Below are 21,463 nucleotides of genomic sequence, written 5' to 3' on the forward strand. Positions count from 1 at the left end.
TGCAGACAGAGAGTGAATACTGTCCACTGGTGAAGGACAGTGCTGTTTTTGCAGGGGTCTGGGAACCTTTCTGTTGGTTCAGAGCTACTGAGACTGTCCTGCAGACAGAGAGTGAATACTGTCCACTGGTGAAGGACAGTGCTGTTGTTGCAGGGGTCTGGAGAATGTCCTGCAGATATAATGAATACTGTCCACTGGTGAAGGACAGTGCTGTTGTTGCAAGGGTCTGGGAACCTTTCTGTTGGTTCAGAAGCCCTGAAGAAGGAGTTTCTTGTTGTATGTTTACAGAAATCCTGGGAGAGGGTTTTGCTAATGTGTTCAGGGGTTCTAGGACTGTTCTACAGACAGAGGATGAATTAATGAAGGGACTGGCAATGTATCTTGTGGCTTTGCTAAGCCTTGTCTCCCCAGGAACTAAGATTGCTGAGAACTTGCCTCGTTTCAAGATGAAGAAAAGACCTCCATTTGGGTATTAAGTGCTGTGCTTAGACTTGATGTAACTCTGGGGTAGATTCAATTGTGATCCAGGGGTGGGGAACTTTTGACCTTGTTGTGTTTTATGGTTGAGCAAATGAATGTACTTTACTTATGTTTGGAAACTAATCTTCATTTGAGAAGAGGGACTTTGTGGTGGACTAAATGAAGGTACAGCCTAGGGGTGGAGTAGTATTTAGAACAGGGACTTTGTAATTGATTGAATGAATGGAAGGTCCTGGGGTGGGGTAGTACTTGGAGATTATTTAATCACCGCTGTATTTTGAATGATGTCATGTTTTGATCTTCTCTGTTCTTGGTTTGTCACTGAATAAAATGGAAAGCACCTATGCTGGTATTTTGAACCTTGGGAAGTTGCCTTTCCTTGGTATTATATTATACTTGTCTTTGGGCCTTTGCTTCCACTATTCTATAAAAATGAATTTTTTTTCATTTCATTTTGCTTATTGAATTCCTGCCCATACTTTAAATGAAGTGCAGCCTTATGGCTCCTTTGACCAGAAGCCTTCTTGTTTCCCCAGGTTGTTAAAGATATTACATGGCATTTTCTAATTCTTTAATGTACCTTATCATGTTGTATGCTTAGCATTGGGATTTTATTCCTATAATAATAATAATAATAATAAAATAGTGAGAATGTATATAGTGCTTTAAGGTTTGCCAAGTACTTTATGTATATCAATTCATTTGACCCTCACAACAACTTTCTTAAGTAAGCATTATAATTATTCCCATTTTACAGATAAGAAAACTGAGATGAGAGGGCTTAAATGACTTGTCCTGAGAAACACAGCTAATAAATGCCTGAGGCAGAATTCGAATTCAGGTCTTCCTGATTCCAAGTGTAACACTCTACTACACCACCTATCTGCCCCCTTTGTGATGTACTGTTTTGTATGATATTGTCTCTAAACAACAATTCTGAAAATTTCTTACAAGAAATGTTTTGGGATCTCTTTGTATTCATAAAGAAGCCCTTCAATAGTGCCACTCGCCCAAATAAAATTTGGCATCTGTGAAGGCCCAAGACCAGGTCCCAGACAGTGAGCCTGTACCATTGCATAGGAGAAAAATAGCAATGCCGTGCATAACAACAAGCAGAGAGCCATTGCCAACAGGGCTAGGGGCCTCACTAGCAATTCAGGTTACACAATAGCTACAGATCAGTTCATGCTGCTGACCCCTACTCCAAGCCACCAGACACGATGCTGATGCTATGCTGACAGATTTGGGTTTGCCAAGTTTGCGCCAATTTGGCAAGTAGGGCCAACTTAAGGGAGTTCATCATATAAAATTCATCAGAAGCAGTCTGGGAACAACCAAAGTGACCTTGGTAAATCACAAGACAATAAAATCCCAGAGTTTTGTCCCATTCAGCAGGTCAGCTGCAGTCCTGCATCACCAGTTGCCTGATGAGTAACTCCATCTAGATGTCTGGCAGTCTAAATCCAACGTGTCTCAAATGGCACTCATTCTCTTCAGCCATAAATCCTTAAACCCTCTTCCAATCATCTTTTTTTTTTCCTATTGAGAGCATTACCTTCTCTGTCTTCCTTCTATTGTACAGGTTCATAACTTTGTAGTTACTTACCCTTGTGTCTTCTCTGACCACAACCAGAGTGGGACAACTGGGATCTTGTCATCAGGTACTGTTTTGTTTTGGAGGTACTTCCTCATGGAAGGCCACGTTTTTTCCTGGTTATAATCCAGAGACTTACATCCTCCCACTTTGCAATCCTATGCCAGTTCATGTACCCAGAGATTGGGCAGTGGGAAAGATATGATCCAGGAGTAGTCTAGGCATCTGAATTGTGGGTTCACTGAGTCCAGAGTGCAGGGGCCAGGAATGAGATACTTCTTACTGAATCTCCTTCACAATGTCAGATCACCCCCAGCTTTGGACTGCACTCCTCCTCCAGAAGAACACAGTCTGGCCTGTCCACTGTACTCACTGAATTTGCCTTCAGAACTTAAATTATGATTATACTCATCTAACCAATTTCCAAGTCCTATCAGTTCTATCTCTACAACATTTCTTGCATTCATCTCTTTCTCTGCACTCATACTAATATGATCCAATTTCAGATCCTGATCGTTTCTCAAGTGAACTACCCTAATTGTCTCTCTTATTTAATTTTTAATTTTTGGAAAAAAAAACAAGCATTTTCATAACATAGTACAATAGTACACGAAACTACAAGTCTACTGTGCATAGCTTTGCTATTCTTTTCAAATACACAACAAAATTATCGTGTAAATTTCTTTCTTTTTTTTTGTTCCCATCCCTCTACCATCCTAGCCATAGACATGGCTACCATTAGACCTATACATACTTCTATTTATCAGTTCTTTCTCTGGATGCAGATAGCATCTTTCTTCATATGTCCTGTATAGTTAATTTGGGTATTTGTAACAGACAAAATAACTTATTGACTCAAAGTTATTCTTAAAACAATACTGCTGTCATTGTTAATAGTGTTTTCTTGGTTCTGCTCCTTTCACTCTTTATTATTTTGTGCAAGTCTTTCCATGTTTTTCTAAGATCAGTGAGCTCATCATTTCTTATAGCACAATAGTATTCCATCACATTCATATACCACAACTTGTTCAGCCATTCCCAGACAGCAGGGATGGGCATCCCTGCAATTTCCAGTTCTTTGTCATCACAAAGAGAGCTGCTGTAAACATTTTAGAACATATAGGTTCTTTCCCTTTTCCCTAATCATCTTTGGAAATAGATCAAGTAGTGGCAACAGTCTCTTATTTGTATAGCAGATAAAGCACAGAGCTTGTGGTCAAGAAGATTTGGGGTAGAGTCCTACCTGAAACATTAGTTGTGTGACCTTGGCCAAGTCCCTTAATGCCTCTGAAACTCAGTTTCCTCCTCTGAAAAATACAGATAAAATTAACACCTACTTCAAAGCTTCTTGTAAAGATAAAATCAGGTAACATGTAAAGTGTTTTATAAACCTTAAGGCACTACATAAATGTGAGCTATTATTATTGATATTAATATTACTTCCAGTTTCTCCCCCATTCAACCCATCCTCCACATAGCTGACAAATTAACATTTGAGTTTGACCACCTGGTCAAATCTTCAATGACTCTCTCTTACAATGAGTGTCTCTAGGCTAAAATACAGACACCTTAGCCCTGATTTCCAGTCCTTCACAATCTGAGTCCCACCTATGTTTTCAGACTTATTTCATATTACTCTCCTTTAAGAAGGCTAGGTTCTAGCCAAACAGGCCAACTTTTCACAACTTTCTCTGAGCCCCGAGATGCATCTGCTGCCTTTTTGCCTTTTTCCAGGCAGTCTCCACCCTACCCCCACCCCCATGCTTGGAATGAGCTTCCTCCTCATCTCTGTGTCTTAGGACCCTTAAGCTTCCTTCAAGACTCACCTTTGGTGAGCCCATGTCAAAAGCCTTTTTGGATCCCACTAAGTTGTAAACAGTCTCCCCTTCCTCAACATTTTCTTCTTCTTTTCTTATCTGTTTACATGTTATATAATGCTAGAGTAACATAAGGTCCTTGAGGACAAGAGGTCATTTTGTTTCTGTCTTTGGCCCAAAGGAGGAAGTTAATAATGTTTCTTGAACTGATCTGAAGCACATACACTGCATAGTCTTCATTCATTTTCAGTCTCATCTGACTCTTCATGATCCCATTTGGGGTTTTCTTGACAAAGATACTGGAGTGGTTTGCCATTTCCTTTTCCAGCTCATTTTATAGATGAGGAAACTGAGGCCAACAGGGTTATATGGCGTACCCAGGCTCACACAGATAGTAAGTGTCTGAGGTCAGATTTGAACTCAGGAAGATGAGTCTTCCTGACTCTAGACCAGGCACTCTATCCACTGTACCACCTAACTGCCCTATACTGCATAGTATGCTGTGGTATTTGAATCAGTCTCCATAAATGCCTATGAATACAAGGGACAATGTTATATAGAGAGAAACACTGAACTTGTTATCCTAAAATCTGTTTTTGAGTCTGCCACTTACACTTGGATTTTTGTCCTACCTTTAATAAGCTGTTTGATCTTATATACATCATATACAGTTACTGTGAGCAACTACAAATTCCTCATTTATAAAATGGGGATAATAATACCTATATTATCACTTCACAGAATTGTCTTCAGGTTCATATGCCATAGCAAGTACTTTGTAAGGTATAAAATAGTCAGAATTGATATTTCTGTAGCACTCTATGGATGGCAAAGCACTTTTCATTCATGAACTCATTTAATCTTCACAATAATCTTATGAGATAGAAACTATACTATAAGTATTTTCTTTAAGTACCTGTGATGTCATTGATATGGGGAATGCCTAATAAAGAAAATCTTTCTATCAATGCAGACTGGCATGCAGTATACAACTTAATGTCTCTTGAGAGTAGTGTATGGTGATAAGAAAATGACTTTTCTAGGGTGATACAGCCAGTATCTGCCAGGGGCAGAACCTGAAACCCAAGTCTTCCTGATCCCAAGACCAGCTCTCTAACATAATGTGATAATATACTAGAATAATACTGCAAGCATTATTAGCCCCATTTTACAGATAAGTCAAGTGATATTAAGAGAGGTAAAGTAATTGTCCTATGGACAAACAGCTGGTGTCAGAGGTAGGATTTTACTTCAAGTCTCTCATGACTCCAAGTCTAGCACTTTTTTCACTAGTATATGACACTTCTCTGTTATTAGTATCAGCTCCAATTACAATGGATCAATCATCAGGAAAATTGTTTTATACAATATTTTCTCACAGGACCTGCTGTCAACATTGCTGAGTCTATCAAGCATACTACATAGATGGATGATGGATAGATATACACATAAATAGATAATTTATTTAGTGCTTACCATGTGGCAGGCCCTGTGCTAAGGGATGGGGATGCAAGAGCAAAGAAGCAAGACAGTATTCTCTCATTCTAATGGGGAAGTCAACACATAAAGGGATTTTGGAAGCAATGGTGGATATCATATTCAAGCTTATGACAATTACATATCAATGCTGCTGGAAGTTATGTTAAGAATGTGTTGGGGCAGCTAGGTGGCACAGTGAGTAAAGCGCCGGCCCCGGAGGAGGACCTGAGTTCGGTTCCGGCCTCAGACACTTAACACCCACACAAAAAATTAGCCATGTAACCTTGGGCAAGTTACTTAACCCCAAGTGCCCTCCAAAAAAAGGCAAAAAAAAAAAAAAAGAATGTGTAGCATGTTCCCTTCTTGAAGAAGGTTTCACGGGGTTGAACCAAAAGCTGCTTAGAGTGTTTCACATTACTAAGAATCAATGCTCAAGGCCCTTACAGCAACAGATCAGCCTGGCTATGGCCCATTATCAATGTGTTGCAAAAAACTGACTTAAACCCGTGATTGTTGCTTCAAGGTTGAACTGAGAAGGAAAGTGGAAGATTTTATTACATAGAAGAAATGTAATGAGATGAAAACCCTCTAAAGAGAGGAATAAATGACATTCTACCTCTCTCTGTCCTATTAGAGGCTGACATACATCCATAAATAAGGTAAATAATTGAGAATTCTTTAAAACGTCACTTGTTTTTAAGTTCAAGAATCTCACCACTGAATTCATTTTAACCTCTTTCATATTTTGTCATCTGAATAAGGAGTTGATTCACAATGGAATTGGAATAATACTCAGTAAAATTGCGTTTATGATTTCTAATTGAAAAATGAGTTATTGCCAATTTGTCTTTGGGCCATAGAGGGGATACACCTTCCTATACCCCCAATAAATTTTAACCCTTGCACTGCTATTTCATTAGTGATAAAGTAAAATATCGTAATTCATTTATAATATATTTTATTATATTATTATATGACATATATTATATATTATTACATAATATATAATATATTATAATATATATTTAATAACTAATGTATTTAGTGCTTTTTAACAACAAATTCATACTTATTACAATTTGCAGAGAATGTTACATACAAGGGTGTCCCTAAAGTCTCATACATAGGAAATTTCATTATGCATATTTTCAAGAGATGAAATGAATGAAATTTTCAACATTTTTATTTAATTAGCATAAATGAGATTTCATAGGAAGACATAGGAGACACATAGGAAATCTCATTAATTGATTAAATTAAGTTAATCTCATTAATATAGAAAATAGCCCTAATAGCTAATGGAAGCTTTTATTCATATGAAATTATCATGGTTAAAATTTATATTCATTAAATAAAATGTTGTTGAAAATTTCATTCATTTCATTTCTTGAAAATATGCATAGTTAATGAGATTTCCTATGTATCCAGACTTTAGGGACACCCTGTATATTTCTGTATTTTAACCACATAGGGTAGGTGCTATTATTAGCCTCATTTTACAAATGAGGAAACTGAGGCATAGGGAGATTGACTTGTTCAGTGTCAGAGTTGAGATAGAAGCCCAGGTTTTCCAGGCTCCAAGTCCAGCCTTCTGTCCACCTCACCATGTCACCTGTGCAGTGATTATTTCAAGTCACCTTGATGAGTCACCCTCCTACAAGGGAGATATTAAAAGTATTATCATCCCCAATTTACAGATGCTGTAAAGACTTGGAGTGATTAAATGACTTGGCCAATGTCACCTGTCTAGTAAAAGACTGAGATAAGCTTTCAAGTGAGGTGTATCTTGCTCCAGGTAAAGTGCTCCTTCCATTCTGCTAAGGGGGCCTCATTAAATCAGTCAGCAAAAGCAATCCAATTATTAATGTCCCTTCTATTGGAATTGTGGGCCCTGTACTTAAATTAAGAATCCAAGAGTGTAGCTTCAGGGATAGCAATATACTTCAGGGAAAGTCGAAGAAAAAGGAAACTGGGTAGGAGGAAGGTACTAAAAAAGATGAAGAAATGAAAAGCTATCATAGGTCCTAGTGGTCTGTGAATTTTCCTTCTTAATGAGCCCTGATTTGTTTGTATGGAAAAAGGCCAAAGAAAGCTCTCTCTTCTAAACATGAAAAAATTCCCCTGCCAGGTAATACTTTCCTTGTCTCCACATAATTTTTTTATGGTTTGCATTATCGCTTGCTATTTATAGAACAACATGCCAGCTACCTTGATGCGGAACTTACAGGCTTTGTCCCCAGATAGAAAGAACAGAAATAAACCCCTGCTAATGAAATCCCCTCTACAGCAAGCTTAAGCATACTATTCAGAAAGCTAGCAATCTCTAGGAAAATCAGTTGCTTCCAACTAATATTTAGTCCATGAAATCCACGTTGCCTAGAGATAGACTGCAGCATCTTTCAGACTCCTGGAATATGTTGAAAATCCCTGGTGCATCGATGGTCCCAACAAACAGAGCAGAGCTTTGTTGCTTCTTCAAGAATAGGTCACTTCCAGTGGCCTGGGGTATTTAATAGTCTCTTGGACCTCTTTAAAAAGAGCTGTGCTTAAGCTTCTGATGTAGAGGTGAAAGTCTCAATATTCCCATTAATAATCTACTGAGGTCATTGCTCTCTACTGAGTACAAGGACATTTTATAAACCAGAAAGAGCAGTTTGGGCTAGAGAACAGTAGGCCAGTCTGTGGTGTTGCTGAAATGCAAAGACACAGGTATGAGGAGAAGATGGCAGGCATCTCAGCAGCCCAGGGATCACGTGGATTGTCACTTCAAAGATCCCTTACTGTTACCTGGGATGGAACAGTGGCCCAGGTTAATTAACAGAGAATGGAGAGCTTTAGAAAAGTATGAGCCACGTGACCAACGTAAAAGGACTATAAGCCAGAACCTCAGTTCATAGTTATTAGCGGATTGAAAGAAATCATAGCAACTCAAGCTTGGAAGAAATCGTTTAGCCTTCACTCACACCCAAGCCTTAATATGATGGGGAAGCTTCCACTAGCTGCTGGGGCAGTCCACTCCAGTTTGCGGTAGTCCTAATTATTGTGAAGATTGTCTTTCCAAAACTAAAATCTACCTCTTCCCAATCTCCTCCCAGCTCAGTCATCTGAGGGTAAGCAAGAGGAAGGAAAGGGAGTAAGTACTTATATGGTACCTTTCTATGTGCCAGGAACTGTACTAAGCATTTTACAAATTTTGTCTCAATTGAACAAATCTCAGCCTCTTCCATATGATAGTCTTTCAAATCCTTGAAGGCAGTGTTCATTTTTTTCCCCATGTTTTCTCTTCTTCAGATTAAATATTCCCAATTTCTTCAATTAATCATTTTATGGTCAACATGTTAGAGACTATGAGAGCATAATGTTGTATACTCTATCCACTTATCAGCATTTTATCAGTCAGTTTTCTTTGATCGGTTTTCCCTTTTACAAGGAAATGTTCAATTCAAAAAGGAAGTAGATATCAGGAAATGACTGTGTAGCAAAAAAAAATCAGCAAAAATTCTAAGTTTTAGCTAGTCATTCAGCTCTCACTTCACCTGAAGATCTCTAATCAAAGGGAAATCACTACCCCCAATTGCACCTTCCAATGGCTGTAATTGTTAGGATATTTGTTAACATTAAGGCTAAACCTGATTTTCTGTCACTTTTTTAATTTTTAAGATACTTTTTATACTATCTTCTCTTTCTTAGATCACCATAATTATGTAATTATACCAAGTATCCCTTCCCCTCCTTCTCCCAAAGAACCATCTCATATGACAAGTAGTATTTTTTAGAGAGGGAAAATTAAATCAGCACAACTGATCAATATGTTGAAAAAGTCCAAATATACATGAAATATGTAACACTTGTCAAGCTCCCACCTCGACAAAGGGGATTTTCCTAGGAAGGTAATTTGTCTTCCACTGTGGCAAACACAGGTCTGTTGAGTTGTATTGTTGCTGATTCTCCCTTGTTTAATCTGCTGCATTGATCTATCTCTCAGTTTCTTAACCAGTATCAGATGATGTTGATAACTGCTGCTTCATAGTGTAGTTTGAGATCTGGAAGTACTGTTTCTTGCTCCTTTCCCTTGTTATTCAAGATATTTTGTTTTTCCAAATGATTTTTTTTTTATTATTTTATCAAGTTCTGTAAGTATTTTTTTGGCAAATGATTGGCATAGAATAAAAAGTATAAATTAATTTTGATAGTATTGTCATTTTATGTTGGCATAGCCTAAGATAATAATTAAGAATTCCTCTAGCTATTTTTTTCTTTAAGGAGTACTTTGTAATTGAATCTATATAAGTCTATCGTGTGCTTAGGTAGGTCAGTCTCTAAATATGTTATGTATTTTGTAGTTATTTGGAATGGGATTCCCTTTCTATTATTGCTCCTTGTATTTTGTTATTCTTATACAAAAATGGTCTTGATTTTTAGAGGATTTATTTCATAGCCTGCAACTTTGCTGAACCTCTTCATTATCTCAAACTGCCTTTGCTCATTCCCAGGTAAAATATCACATCACCAGAAAATAGCAATGGTTTTATCTCCTCTTTATCTATCTTTATGCCTTTAGTTTCTTTCTCTTATCACAGTGCTGTTACTAGTATATTGAAAAGCATATCAAATAAAAGCATAAAGTAGAAATTCTTGCTTCACTCCCATGTTTATTGGAAAACGTTCTAATGAATCCTCATTTAACATTATGCTTGCTTTTGGTTTTAGATAAATGTTTTTTGTAATATTAAAAAAGGCACCTCAATGCCTATATTTTGTGAGCTTTTTAGCATAAAGCCATGTTATACTTTTGTGTCAAAGGCTTTTTCTGCATCTACTGATAGAATCATGTGGTTTTAGATGTATTTTGATATGAATTATACTGAATTCTTGATGTTGAACCATTCTGGCATCCATGATATAAATCAAACTTGGTCATAATGAATGACTTCTTGAATAAATAGCTATAGTCTGACAGGATTGTTTAACATTTTTGAGTCAATGTTCATTAGTGACACTGGTCTATAGTTTTCTCTCTGTTTTATATTTACCTCATTTGGGTATTAGAACTATATTTGTTTGATAGAAGGATTCTGATGTAGTACTTACTTTTGCAATTTTTGAGAATAATTTGTAAAGTGTGGGCACTAACTATTCTCCAAAAGTTTGATAGAATTCTCCTATGAATCCATCAGGAAGAAGAGATTTTTCCTTTGACAAGTCCTTTACAGCTATATATATTTCTTTTTCTGAGATTCTAATTAGTCTTCTGAAAGTTTGGGTATTTTATATTTTTGAAAGTATTACTATTTTTCTTTTGTATGCTCAGTTTTGGTAATATATAACTGCCCATAATATGTTGTGATTGTGCTTTTCATTTCTTTTGTTTGTTTTGCTGTGATTTTGGCTTGGTCATTTGTTATTTTGTTGTTTTGATTTTATCCTCTCTTGGTATAGAGTATTGTGGTCCCATGTACTTCTCATATTCAACAGGATCCTCTGTGGATCATTTTCCTATGTTTTACTGTATTTTTATTCATAGATGACTAAAATCACTTACTAGATCTGGAGGCTACATTCCTTTCTGTTGTTAATGTTTTCCCTTTTTATTTATCTGCTTATTTCAAGGTCCTTAGGTTTTCTTTTTAGTGAGATCTTTGGTAAGTTCAGTCTTTTTTTTCTTGATTTTCCTCTATTCATTTTCTGATTCTGCTCCTCTGATGGTAATTTCCCTCATGGATGGATCTCTAAGCATCTCAGCATCCTCTCATGCTGGGTAATTCACAGTTCATTCACTAGCCTAGTGTAATGTAATGCCAAAAGAAGGCAACTTCCCAGGTTCAAAATACCAGCATAGGTGCTCTCTATTTTATTCAGTGACAAACCAAGAACAGAAAAGATCAAAACATGACATCATTCAAAATACAGCATTTACTAAGCGTGATTAAATAATCTCCAAGTACTACCCCACCCCAGGACCTTCCAATCATTCAATCAATCACAAAGTCTTTGTTCTAAATACTTCTCCACCCCTAGGCTATACCTTAATTAAGTCCACCACAAAGCCCCTCTTCTCAAATGGAGATTAGTTTCCAAACATAAGGTCAAAAGTTCCCCACCCCTGGATCACAATTGAATCTACCCCAGAGTTACATCAAGTTTAAACACAGCACTTAATACCCAAATGGAGCTCTTTTCTTCATCTTGACACGAGGCAAGTTCTCAGCAATCTTAGTTCCTGGGGAGACAAGGCTTAGCAAAGCCACAAGATACATTGCCAGTCCCTTCATGAATTTATCCTCTGTCTGTAGAACAGTCCTAGAACCCCTGAACACATTAGCAAAGCCCTCTCCCAGGATTTCTGTAAACATACAACAAGAAAATCCTTCTTCAGGGCTTCTGAACCAACAGAAAGGCTCCCAGACCCCTGCAACAACAGCACTGTCCCTCACCAGTGGACAGTATTCATTCTGTCTGCAGGACAGTCTCCAGACCCCTGCAACAACAGCACTGTCCCTCACCAGTGGACAGTATTCACTCTCTGTCTGCAGGACAGTCTCAGAGCTTCTTAGCGAACAGCCAGGTTCCAGGACTTCTTCAACAAAAGGACTGTCTTTCACCAGTGGACAAATCTGGCAAAACAACATCAAAACAGACAGACAAAGTACCAGCAAAACAGCCATGTCTCCTCAGTCCTTGGCAGCTCAGGGGGCAGGTCTCAAAAGTCCAGGGCAATTCAAAGCGGCCACCAGCAATTCTCTTAGTCTCTCTCTCTCCACGAGGTGCTGCTTCCAAAAAGATCTTCCGCCTCTCTCTAGTGTCTCTCCAAATCTACATCACCAGCTCCTCCCAGTTCAGGACTTTCTTTTCACATCAACAAGCCCATCCCACAGGTGGGATTAACAAACTCTGGGTTTTAACACAATCAATTTGAAAACCAAGCCAATACAGGGGAATCTTTAATTGCCATTACTATCACACCTAGATATCTGCCCCAAGTGACTTTGTGGCTATCAGAACTGGACCCAACTAGATTGGTACACAATACACACATATGCGTGCACACACACACACACACACTGCCATATATGATGTCCTATCCTGGTAACCTGCTCCATTCTCTCTGGACAGTTTAAGAGAGCTGCCTCTTTGGTGTTCTAGGGTGGTTCAGAGGACAGTTCAGAGCTTTGCAGTGATGGTACTACAGAATTGTGGCCCCCAGCAGGCATTTGCTCCTAAAAAAGACTAAAGCCACCTATAACACTGTCTGTTGATGCCCATGCAATCTTCCACAGTCTGACTGTCTATAGGACTGAAAAGATGGAGGAGGGGACCAGTGAGGGATTGAGTTTATTGCATTCCTCAAACCATGTGTCTGATATTTTGATCTGTTAATATGACCTTGTTGTTAGTAGTGTGGGCCGTAGGCATCTCTGAGCATCAGTTCATGGGGGGGTTTTTGGCAGGGGGGAGGGTAAACTTCTATTGAATTGTGGGTATCTTAGATCATGGAAATAGCATAATTTCTGTTTTGGAGAGGTCATGGGGATTAGAGAAAACGTATAGTTCTCCATCTTGTGACTCATGTAACCCATTGCTTCTCTGTGACTTTAAACTATTTCTAATATTGCCCTCCAGGATCAAGAGAATGATCCTAACCCCACATTCATATTACAGTACTTTAAACACTCAACCATAGCTATCATACCAACCCTAAATCTTCTTTTTTTCTAGGTTAAACCTTCCCAATTTCTTCAAGAGATTCTCATATCATATGATCTTCACCTTCTTCTAGATATACTCTGGCTTTTAAAGAGTCATCCTAAAATGTGGCACCCAGAAATAAACTGGTTGACTCAGGACAAAATAGATTAGTCTTGAGCATTTGTTTTCTAAATGTGGGCTAAAATTGTAATTGCTTTTTTTTCTATGACATTGAACTTTTTATTCATATGGACTTTGTAATCTACTGAAACTCCTAGGTCTTTTTTTTTTCAGATAAACTTTTGTCCACCTTAACTATTCCCAACCTGTATTTGTAAAGGTAACCTTTTGAAGTAAAGTGTAAGACTTTACATTTATCCCTATTGAATTTTATCACACTGACTCCAACCTAATGCCCTAAACTATCAGGCTCTTTATGGGGACTATTAATTACCTAAGTACTTCTGCCCAATTTTATATTACTTGCAAGTCTGATAAGCATGTCATTTATTTCTTGTTCAAGCCATGATGAAAATAGTAAACAGTACAAGACTAAGCACAGATCCCTGGGACAATTCACTGGAGATTATCCAAATCAACATTGAACTATGAAGGCAAATCTTTGGGTCCAGCCAATCAATCACTTCCTAAGTCACCTAGCAATGCTATTGTCTCATCTATATCTCTCCATTTTTCCCCACAAGAATAGGAATTTAGTTGAAAGCTTTGCTATAATCAAGGTAAATTGTATCTACAACATTCTCCGAACCTAGATGTTGAAATCTGGCAATCACTTTAAGAAAAGACATTAGGTTAGTTGGGCTTGCCTTCATTTTTATAATACTGTGCCTGCTTTTTTTATTTTTGCCAGTTATATCCTACCATACCTTTGATAATATATTCTAACACTGTACCAGAAAATTAAGTCAAACTATAGTTTGCTTCTTTACACACTCACTCACACACACCCACACACACATACTTTTTTTTAGAAAATCTTAGAAACATTTGTTTTTCTCCAGGTTTGATAAAGGTAAAGTACAGCAAGATTACTATATTCTTTTCTTCATGAAGCCCAAACTTGCATTAATTTCTTCATCTATCATACCACACCAACGACTTGTATTGAATTTGTTGCATACTACAATTGCCAGATATTTACATAGGAAAACAAATGTCTAGGCAAATCTTCCTTATCCTGTGCTTTTGCAGTTGACATTTCCCATGGAGATCAATTTGTCTGATCAAACTTTATCTTCTTGGATTCAGTCCATTGTTTTAGGTTATGAAGATGTTTTTGATTGCCAACTCTGTCATCCAACCTAATAACAATGTCTCCCAATTTTACATCATATTTTATATGTCTTTGTCATAAGTGTGCTATGCTTTCATCCAAATCATTGATAAAACTACTGCTAGAACAAAGAGGGATTGCTAGGTCCAAAGAGGGATCCCCAGCTGATATTAAATTCTCTCTGCCAAGGGGCAGCCAGGTGACACAATGAGTAAGAACATCGGCCCTAAAGTCGGGATGACCTGGGATCGAATCCAGGCTCAGATACTTAGCACCACACCCAGAAATAACTGGCTGTGTAACCTTGAGCAAGTTACTTAACCCCAATTGCTTTAAAAAAAAAAAAACAATTTAGGCGGCCAGGTAGCACAGTGAGTAAGAGCACTGGCCCCAGAGTCAGGATGACCTGGGATCGAATCTGGGCCCTGGTACTTAGCACCACACCCAGAAATAACTGGCCGTGTAAACTTGAGCAAGTTACTTAACCCCAATTGCTTAAAAAAAAATTATCTCTGCCAGCTCTGCAGGACACACCAAGCTGATCCCAGCACCTAGCATGGTTCCTGGAACATAGTATTCCCATGATTAAATGCTTGTCAAATGATTGATTAATACATTTATAATTCTGTTTTTAAAGAGCCTGAATTTTCATCAATATTCTACAACAATCCACATTAAAATGGAAAACAATGATCAAAGTACACAATAGTATGCAGAAAGTAACCTTCATTGTTCTTTTTTTGCAAATATAGTAAGAGTAAGACTCTACTTTCAAATTATAGTAATAGTCTCTACTTTCTCTCTCTACTCTCTCTGCTAACATGAGATAAACAAGTATATTTAGCTTTAATGAAGTAATCAGAATTAAAATGGGCCCATGATCCCATCTACACAATCCCTCCCTACAATTCATCCATGCCTTCTCATCCTGCTCAATTGTTGTCCATGTTCTCCTAGAATTTTGCCAGAGGCACCCTCCACCCAGCCTGTGGAGGGATTTTCTCTAGATTTCTTGGTTTTCTTTGAGTGTAGCACATGAACTATCTATCCACCACTCATCCTTTGCTCTTGCTACATGTGGGGCTCACCACATTTTCTGGTTGAACATATTTTTGATAAAATCTGTTATGCCAATTCATGCATGTAATAAATAAATACATAAATAAATAAATAAACCACAGTTTATTTATGCCCAAGATAAAACAGGACAGATTAGGAGGAGGAAAATATCATGCCAAATACTTCTATGCCTCCCTTGTTTTTTCCAGTCAAAACACTCTCTTTTCTTTACCAGGATTTCTGTTTTAACTGTGCCTTACATGAGTTCAAACTGTGAAGGTCTAAAAAACCCTTGGCACCACGTCTACATCCAGCTGCCAATCCATCTAAATGTAGCCCCTGGAACATTGCTCCGATAATAACAATTTCTTGTTCAAAAGCTTCATTTGCTCCCTACTACTAGAAAATTCAAATTCCTTGAATTGTCCATTCAAATCTCTCCACAATCTAGTCACAGCCCACCTTTTCTGATTTGTTTCACATTACTATCAAAGCTTTAATCTGCTCTATGAGAAGAACCTAAGTGGATAGGTGCACCCAGAGTCAGGAAGACTTGAGTTCAAATCCTTTCTTAGATAATTACCAGTGGTGTAATCCTGGTCAAGTCACTTAACCTCTGTCTGCCTCAGTTTCCTCATTTTCAAAATGAGTAGAATAATAGCACCTACTTACTATGGTCATTGTAAGGATGAAACAAGATAAAAAGTGCTATATAAATGCTTATCATCATTATTATTACCAACGCTCCTACCACACTGAGACTCATCAGTTTCCCAAATGTGCCCCACCCTTTATATATTTACTCATGCTGTTCACTATTTCTAAAATTCATTCCCTCTACTCACCATCTCTGCCTGCTCAATTTAATTCAATAAACATGCGATATCTACTTTATGCTATGTGCTGTATTAAGTTCTTAATATATAAAGGTAAATAAATAACACAAATCTGTCCTTCAAAGACCTTACAAAGTAGTAGGGGGATGAGACATCAAAAAATTACTATACAATTTAAAATTACTTAAGAATGCAGAAGAGCTTCAATAAAGAGTGATGAGAGGTTCTGTATGGAATCAAAGAAGTCCTCTACAGAAGACATGACAAATAGAGGTTTTAGAATTCATGGATCTACCATCCAATCAAAGGGAAAGTGCATGGTGCTGAGGTTGAGTACTGACTGATGGGATTTTGCAGGATGATGAGTTTTCCCCAATAATAAACTAAGGTTAATGTCAGACTAAATAATGTGAATTTTACCCTATAAGCAATGGGAAGTCACTGAGGTTTTTAAGAGCAGATTAGTGATATGACAATATCACATTGTCATACTGCACTTAAAGTCCTTTAAAGATATACCATCAGTAATTAGAGATATTGCACAAACCTGTGCAATGGAATAAAGGACAGACTAGAGAAAGGAGTGGCTGGCTATTGCAGGATGACTGGTTAGGAGACAATTATAATAATCCAGGTGAAAGGTAATGAGGGCTTTAAATAGGGGATGGCAGTAGAAGCAGAGATGTGGGGCTTGATTTGAGCTAAATTATAAATTTAACATTAATAGAGTTTAGCAATTGACTAGATGTTAGACATGAGGAAGTGGGAATACTAAAAGTTGACTCCAAGGATGCCTGAGTGAGTGGGAAGATTTTGGTACTATCAATTAAAATGAACAAATTAGAAAGACGGTGCAGGTTTAGAATGTGGGAAAGATGAGGATTTAAAATTGGGACAAGTTGGATTTGAGGTTTATATGCCACAGCGACCTTAAACTGATCTAACTACAAGGTTTATTAAGCAAAGTGAACCAATCATGGACATACTCATTAAAACAAAAAAGATATAAGATATTTGTATTTTGGTCTGCTTCACTGCTAATTGTTCTGACCCATTCTAGTCTATCTCAGGGAAATAAGATCCCACATGTAATAACAGTTCCCAGAAATTCAGCTTCATCCAAACCAGTAGCATAGAGTATGGCTTTCCTTTGAGATATACAAAGGGAAACTGGCAAATAGCCAGGAGCATCAATCAGAGGCAAATAAATTCCTGGGCCTGCACAGGCATATCCAATTACATTCAAGTCTGAAAGAAGGAACATTCAGGTGGTCCCATGTGTCTGCCAGTCAGAGCTGTTCTGTCCATGTCTCCCCTTCAGGGAGGGAGAGAAAAGTCTGAGCTATTAACTCTCCAATTTCACATCCAAGTCACCATTCTTTAGGTGTATTTAAGTTCCTCTGCATTCCTTCTAAAATGGTGTTCACCCAAATGAATGAAATATTTTAAAACAAAGTCTGACTGGAGCAGAGTACATTGGAATAGCCATCTCCCTTGCCACTACAGCCTGAGATTATACTGGCACACTGTCAACATACACACACACACAAAATACAAGATATTTGATCACATTGTCATACTGTGCTTAAAGTCCTTTAAAGATATACAGTCAGTAAATAAGTCAACATGCATTTATAACACATATACAATATGTCGGGCACTGTGCTAAGATGCTAAGTACTAGGAATAAAAAAAAAAAATCCCTCTCCTGACATTCTAACGATGGAGGTAATTGTACCCAAGATTTTTTAACATGAATTTCCATCTAACAACATCTCTTCTTTTAACCTGAGTGCAGTGATCTAGTAGAGAAAGTGCTTCCTTAAGTTAGGGAGAACTGGATTCAAATTCGTCTGGCACTTATTAGCTGTGTTACCCTGGGCAAGCCACTTAACTTCTTATCTGTATAGTTTCACTATCTATAAAATGGAAATAACTGAAGAGAGGTTAAATGACTGTAACAATAATGCAATATTCACAACACCCACCATGGTTATGAATATGCTGGTATAGTTGTGAATCACAAAATGTAGCAGACTCTCCACATGGAGAGTAGAACCAAAGCCTTTATTCAAATACCAGAAAACCGAGTCCCAGAACCAGAAAGTCAAAGTCATTACAGTAACCACAAAGTTGATACGCGTGGTTAATGCAGTGAACACCCCACATTCCTGAACCTTCCCAACAGAGCAGGCTCCCTCAAGCAGGGATCCTCCTCTCTCACTCACGGTAGCTCCTCAGCCTGGGTCTTGGAAGTTCTTAGCAGAAATTCCCAAAGGAAAGGTCTCAGCAGAAGTTTCAGTCTCCAGATGCTCACTGAGAGAAATTCTGCCATTTCCAGCTGAGGCCTTTCCTCATGTATGCCTTAGCTCCTCCCTATTCTGCCACTTCCTGTTACATCATCAACTTCCTCCCAAGGTGTTAACTACTTCAGTGTAAATCAAATAGCTTAAACAAGGTGTTAACTTGAAACAAGGTGCTAAGTACCTGCTTACTTGCCAATACAAAGGGGCATGGAAAATCTTTAGATTCCATTAACATTACAGTGACTTGTCAAGAGTCATACTGATAGTAAGTGTCCAAGACTAAATTTGAGACTTTAGGCCCAGCTTGTATGCCACCTAATGATCCCTATAGGGCACCAATTCTAATCAAAAGCAGTCAAGATAAAATTGCTTCCAACTAGCTTTTTATTTCTGATGAAATATTATTCAGAATAGTGCATGAAATAGTGCTGGAAATGCTGGCATTTATTTCATCCTTTCTGCAGAAGCAAAACACTTTGCAATTATTAGAAGATTAATGAGATTCTAATTAATTAATTAGAAGATTAATTAATGGTCCGGGAGAATGTAAGTGCCTTGTGAACAGGGTCTGTTTTGTTTCAGTTTGTTTTGTTTTGTCATTGTATTCCTAGTACTTACACAGTGGACTGGACCGTTTTGGATGAATGGTGAAAGAAAAGTTTCTCACAAATACATTCATTCATTCTACTTTTCTCTATTCTATTTATTGTTTCCATAAAACCAGATGTACTTTTCCTCTGATTGCATTCCTAAAATCAAAATCATGTTTAATACATAAGTCCCAGCATATATTTCTGCTTAAGTCCAAAAGACAATTCCATTAAACCAAAGTTGTCTTTATCCTGGAATGATATCAAATGTATGTATCTGAATGCAGTTTAATAACCTAAAGATAGATGGATCACTCTTCATTGATTTGTTGGATTCTTTCTGTGCCCATTTGTTCCACTTGTGTGTGTAATCCATACTATATAGAATACTCATAGAATTCTATTTCTCACATTCTGGAGCTGTTTCTATGACAGAATGGATGGCTATGCTTTAAAAATGACAACAACAGCACAATTATTACAAATTGACTGTACCCGTGTTAGCACCAAGGGACATACTCATAGCAAATACACTGAAGCTTTTCTATATTCTATGTTTGCAAATCTGGCAAAGCAAGAGACAGTAAAATGGAAACTGTTGTTTATGCGTACCTATTCACATACATAATGGGAAGGCATGGGCACTCTTCCCACGGACTAAACTTCAATAATTATCCAAGGACATATTTTACCAAGGACATATTTTAACAGTGATTCAAGGACAAATTATAGATAATTGTCAAAGAAGAGGGTTTTCAGATAATCATTCAAGGACAGCGTTCTTAGAAGTTGTCCATCAAATAAAGTAATGGTTACAGACACATTGTGAATGGCTTTATATGAATTTTGAGACAATGGCAAGATGAGTACAATCTTCATAATCCCTTACTCTAAAGCACTACTCCAAAGGTCATCCTTCGATGAACACCATTAGTAAGTTTCCTTACAATCTGTGTTCAGATCTCTCATCTGAACCTTCTTCCCTTGTACCCCTTGTACCCCTTGTACCTTGTACCCCTCTTGAACACATGGCACACTCTACTTTGCATTCCATTTACACCCATGTCATCTCCACTCCTAGACGTCACTTGTGGGCATCAACTATATCTTATTCCTCGTGCTTTCCTCTGAAACATAAGTAGTGCCATACCCAAAGAAAGTGATTAATTTGAGTTAAATTCAATAAAGGGATGAGGATTATAGTGGTGTTAGAGGGCATAAAAAGTTATTTGGTGTCTCAGTTCCCTCTTATGAAATTCCCTATTACTGGTAAGGAAACTGCCATTTTCCCATTCATTCAGGTGTCATCTTGAACCCCTGTCCTAGTATATCTAATCCACTGCCATGTCTTGTCGTTTCTACCTTCACAACATCATATGTATGTATACATATATATGTGTGTATGTATACACATATATTATTATATTGTATTAAATTATATTATATTATATTATATTGTATTGTATTGTATTGCATTGCATTGCATTATATTATATCATATCATATCATATTATATTATATTATAATCATACATATAAACACACATACACACACACTTTCTTTCTACTCACACGGCTGCCTCCCTGACACAAGCCTTCAACATCTCATGCCTCTTGGTTGATCTTACTGCTCAAATCTCTTCCCACTCCAGTATCTTCCGTTCAGATACCAAAATGATCTTCCTATGTCACCCTCCTCAATAACTCCAGTGACTCCCTATTACCTCCAGGATCAAATATAAAATCCTTCATTTGGCTTTAAAAGCCCTTCACAACCTGGACCTTTCCTACTTTTCCATACTTTTTATACTTTACTCTCCTCTATGCTTTCTACAATTAAACCACACAGTCCACATGTCTGAGATTCTCTCCCTCCTCACTTCTGCCTCCGGGTTCTCTGGATTCTTTCAAGATTCAGCTTAAATCTGACCTTCTGTGAGGCCTTTCCTGGTCCACTCTCCTCCCCTCACTGCTAATGCCTTCCCTCTGAGAATATCTCCCATTTACATTGTGTGTATGTTTGTATGTATGTGTGTGTATTTATATATTCATGTATATATACATATATGTATATATACACATATGTGTATATACCTATATATAATCTTAAATGTTCGTGGCTTCCCTCATTATAATGTGAACTCTTTTCCTTGAGGGCAGAGAATATATTTTACTTTCTTTAAATTCCCCAGCTCTTAGCACAGTGTCCAGCACATAGCAGGAACCTGAGAAATTCTTGTTGAATTTCTGATAGTGACCTCTGTTTGGTACAGTGCAAGAATGGATAATGTTGTGTAACACACAGCATGGAAATAATAATGTT

The 21,463-nt window shown here is 37.6% G+C and overlaps 1 protein-coding gene across 4 annotated transcripts in view; it reads right to left on the reverse strand.

The window, feature by feature from the left end:
• KCNK2 (potassium two pore domain channel subfamily K member 2) overlaps positions 1–21,463 on the reverse strand; it is a 280,559-nt gene that overhangs the window by 227,069 nt on the left and 32,027 nt on the right. The window contains exon 2 of one of the 4 annotated variants that reach the window (XM_069066047.1): positions 3,318–3,381. The exons of the other annotated variants lie outside the window; for them this stretch is intronic. The gene's annotated coding sequence lies outside the window, so the exon portion shown is untranslated. The remainder of the gene's footprint in view (positions 1–3,317; positions 3,382–21,463) is intronic. 4 annotated transcript variants of the gene reach the window in all.

The sequence above is a fragment of the Petaurus breviceps genome, unplaced genomic scaffold (assembly GCF_028583685.1).
Source record: "Petaurus breviceps papuanus isolate PSGF00001 unplaced genomic scaffold, PetGlider_PUasm1.0 90702, whole genome shotgun sequence".
Taxonomy (NCBI): Eukaryota; Metazoa; Chordata; class Mammalia; order Diprotodontia; family Petauridae; genus Petaurus; species Petaurus breviceps.